The sequence below is a fragment of the Sphaeroforma arctica genome, assembly GCF_001186125.1.
Source record: "Sphaeroforma arctica JP610 unplaced genomic scaffold supercont1.737, whole genome shotgun sequence".
Lineage (NCBI taxonomy): Eukaryota > Ichthyosporea > Ichthyophonida > Sphaeroforma > Sphaeroforma arctica.
Genome location: NW_014039821.1, coordinates 41,614 through 46,251, shown reverse-complemented (window position 1 = coordinate 46,251; position 4,638 = coordinate 41,614). Strand labels below are relative to the sequence as shown.

General features: G+C 41.1%; 2 non-coding genes across 2 annotated transcripts; both read left to right on the top strand.

The window, feature by feature from the left end:
- The first annotated feature begins 3,332 nt into the window (after positions 1 to 3,332).
- Positions 3,333 to 3,416, top strand: SARC_30186. The gene has a single exon. It is a non-coding gene; the product is annotated as a tRNA-Asp (tRNA).
- A 132-nt stretch (positions 3,417 to 3,548) lies between these two features.
- SARC_30185 lies at positions 3,549 to 3,619 on the top strand. Its single transcript has one exon. It is a non-coding gene; the product is annotated as a tRNA-Gly (tRNA).
- Positions 3,620 to 4,638: the final 1,019 nt, after the last annotated feature.

Genomic DNA, 4,638 nt, shown 5'->3' with positions numbered 1-4,638 from the left:
CCTACAGAGTGCAGTAAGTATCTGTGATCATGTGATATATGACATTTGTCTCCGCAGATTGGAATTCCGTAGAAAGATTATTTAATTCCATTTCGAGTAAATTAGATTTCTACATACATATCAGGCGTTATGCTTGTTGGAGAAGTACTGAGAAGTTGAAATGGAATTGAAGGAGATCGAACTGCCGCGATAAATGCGACGATGGATGACATACGGTGCATTGATTTGAGACGATGAATACGGAATACTTCCGCCAATGAATGGTATAAGTGGTACAGTGTGTTTGGTAATCCTCACTCGTGCGATATATATGTATTCCATGATAGGAAGCCGATCTCATCGGAGCCATGACAGAGAAACGTACATTTAGTGCTCTTTAATGTTCACGTGGGAATGAACTTGTGATATTATTTGCTCGTATATCTTCCTATTGAGTGCTAAAGGAAACACCGGTTGTGATGACCCCGTTTTATGTTTCGAGTTTCGCCAGTGTCTGGTGCCAAGTCACATTGTCAAATGGTATGTTACCAAAAAAGCGGTATATAGCAGCTATCCACTTCCAGACTATAGCAAACCGGCACTTGCTGGTTATTCTTACTCGCAAATAAGTCATTATCTACATCACCGAAGACCTCGACAACCTGTTATTGAAAGGGGTCCTTGCGCAGCATTTAATCGGTTTTATAATACGCGCTTCATGATCGATGTGCACAGTGTGCTGTTTGAGGGTTGATGCTGCGCGTATTGAATGTGTGTGGCCTAGTGTGATGTGCCATTCTGGGGTAATATCGGTATATACATTTAATATAATAGTATATACAAAACCCCGCTGATCTACTATATAATATGGCCGTAGTGGAGTAAAAGACGGTTGGCGGGCTTATCACTGTCAGACTCGGTCGGGAAATATACTCCTAACCCGTTGCGTTATAGTAATTTAATGGACAATATGTCTTATGAGCACTGCGTCATGAACAGGGCGTTGCCTAAGCCTGTAAAAAGACTTCGCTGATGTACGATTATCTGAGAGCCATATGAAAATTCTATGACATAGTGTCCGTTTTATATGTTAACTACTCCCCTGTTATCCTGTTGAATGTGGTTAATTGTACCAGAGTCTACCAGCGAGTGTGTTATAAGTGTATGTGGTGCGGGTCCGGGTCTTAGGGCTGATACTATGTAATTTTCAGTGTGCCATTGGCTGCGTATATGTATCGTTGTTGGGTTTACCACAGAAAGGGTGTATCATCACTATTACCGAGAGAACTATGAACACTAAAGTTTTACTTTGACTATGCCGATTCGTTGTGACCGTCACAAATACAATCTAAATATTTCAACGTTTTTAAGTCAACAATGCATTGTTGTCCCATGTGATCGGGAAGGCTACACTTTTGACATGTGGATGTAGGACACGTATAGATAATATGATCAGCCTTGTTGCAAAATGGGCACGGGTTGCGCTCCTATATAGTTCGTTGCTGAATCGTGAAGATGTTGAGCACAAATGGGTGACTCGTTGTGCGTATCTGATGTCACCTTCAATTTGGAGAGGTAGTGCGTGGGCCTCGCCGTTTGTAAGATTGTCACTGTGGTCACGGAACACTCTCAACACGCAGCAATTTGTAGTCATCAGGGACACTACACATAAGTGCGCAAATAAGGTATCAGTCTGAATTCGGCTCGCATAGTCTAAAAATAGTTGACGGATACCTTCCAACGATACTACATTGGTTCTCAGAAGTTCCAACGCCTCAAAGTTGAGCAACTCTTTCATTGTATCCCAAAGTATCCCATAACTATCAGTTTTGGTGGTTATATATTGTAGAAGTGTTGTTTATACACTGTCTCAATAAATGTCTCACTTATTGAATTGATCTATATGCGGCGACGCTCGCTGTCAGCTGCAAGATCAATTGCACCACCAACTGAACTGTTATTACACTTGTGGTGTAGTCGGTTAGAAGCACGATAGTGTTCGAGTTCTATAGAAGCCCAACGAACCAGGTTCCGAAATGTATCCAACCTTCCAACTTTATGCGCTTGTAAACATCCTTGTATTTAGGACATCCTGTTGATACTAAACCTGATTGACCGGTTATTATGCCGAAACGATCAATGAGACTCGTTGAGTCGCTGTGACCTCCTTGAGATGACGATGGACATCCACTTGCCCTGAACTTTTCGACCTCATAGTTGAATAAGTTCATATCAAGGTCAACGGTTCGTTGCGTATAGCGTATGGCTTCAGCGTGGGATTCGTCAGCTATTGTAATCCATATGTCCTAGACGAGGTGTGCTAACACTTGTACAGTTTGACAAGGAAGTTTACAATTGTCGATTCTGAACTCACGGGTAAGAAAGCGAATCTCATGGAACAGAATTTTACCTTCTGAAAGTGTGTTGTATCGAGTAGACCCTAGCCAATGCGTTTCGCCAAAGTGAATAGATTAGTCGTTGGAGTTGTTGTAGAGAGATAGATAGATTCAATCGCGGTCATTATTACATGAACCCTTTTAAGTGTAATACCGTCGTGTGTCGAGCTTGGAGTAGTTGAATGCGAAGTTTGTGTGAGATAGACGCGAATGTTATATGGTAGGCTAGGTAGACCGGTAAACTGTCACCACGTACAAAGTGACTTTATTCATCCCACTTCAGAGGGTATTAGATGTATTGCCGGCCATATGTTTCTACATGTAAGTATACGATATAGCCTTTATGAGGCGTCATGTGTCAATTACCTACGTGACACTTTGGCACCTGTCAGTCTTGTCCATGTACCATCATTGGCACCGAACTGTAGTTATATCCGAAATAGTGATGATACATGACATAATGTTGATTTTGGCATACACAGAGAACGTCAGCAAACCAGCACTGGGACAAACGACGCGACTATAATCATATACAATGAATGACAAGGCTGCATACATTTGATCGAGTACAAGCAGTGGACACGGTACGGCCAGCTTGTGACAAACTTGATGAACAGAATTATAACAATATAGGTTACATATGTCTTTATACAACGTGGACGTGAAAATCACGATAATGTAAGTCGGGCAGCAACTTTAAATAGTCATAGTAGGGAGTTCAATGCAATCTGGATTGCTAGCTATGGATATTTCGAGATGTGGAGAATATAATTGTTCTTGATAATGGAAAAGAATACGTATCTCGGAAGGCATGCATGCATAAAACAAAAATAGAGCTGTCAAAAGACCAAAAAGAAAAAGAAAAATGACGCTTATACAGCCAACAATTGACTAACTGTCAACGCGAATGGAATACACACATTATTAATTATGACGTGAACCGAGAAATATTAAAAGTCGTGGATAGTATAGTGGCTAGTATCTCCGCCTGTCAAATATAACAGACCGCGGAAGACCCGGGTTCAATTCCCGGTTCGCGAATCTTTTTGATACATAGGGTAACACTTTGAATCGAGAACAAGGGTATCATGCAGATCAAATTCTACATTAGTGTTTTTCACAACCTTGATTGTTTGTATTATTACTGATATTTTGTGATCATCTAGACGATAATATCTAGTGGTTTAGTGGTATAATTGCCCCCTGCCACGGGGTAGACCCGGATTCGATTTCCGGCTAGATGATTTTTTGACTCGCTGTGAAGTGTACCTCATTTAGATATGGTCATTTAGGATTACAAGTTCGTCAGCTTGCCCCCTGCCACGGGGTAGGACCCGGATTCGATTTCCGGCTAACACCGATGACAACACTTTGTCTGCAGTTGTAAGGTCGGATGTAGATGAATAACTTTTGGTCCACGATTTTACAGAGGGAACAGTTTAGCGATGACTGTGGATAAAATAGTGTAATGTCGGATTATCCAGCCTTATTACTTCGTAGTTTGAATCAAGTACTAGTACATATGGAAGAAATCATATATATATATATATATATATATATATATATATGGGCAGTGGCATCCGTCAATTCAAGTGCATTTATTGATCTATTTCGTGTAGAATATATAGTATACAATTTGCCTCAGATTTCATATTATCAATGAGGAAGTGTCATTTTACCTGCTAATGACACTCTTGACATCTGGGTTCGTTTTGTATATTTTTAAGTATCGGGGTTGTGTTGACACTCCCCTTAGTCCGATACTTACAAATAGCATGAAAGTACAATCATTACCTCTTTTCTCTCCTTGATGCCGTATTTGATTGATTGATTGGGATATGGACAACACTGAACAGTGAAGCGGTATGTCAATGTAGAGTGTGATGGACGAACGATGCTATTGGTTGGAATAACTGGGAGCTTGTCTGCAGTGATCATATACTACGCGTCTACAATACCTTGTTTATGTAGGTATCGGCTATTATGTAGGCGCATGTCGACGTGTTACATGTGTTTTATATAAACGGTGGCAGCTAACACATGCAATATTTATTTGGTATCGCAGTAGAGAGATGGATGCGTTGTCGGTAGAGAACCGAGTTCCTGCAAAAGAGTCCTTAGCCACTGAACATGTTTTTTAGCTTCTGATGCTGCGACATAGTCCACTTCCGCCGCACTGGTGAGTGAACGCAAAAAACTGGGGCCTTAGTGTTGCGTAGGAGAAACCAGCTTATAAAGAGTCACGTATCCGTACACCCGCCAT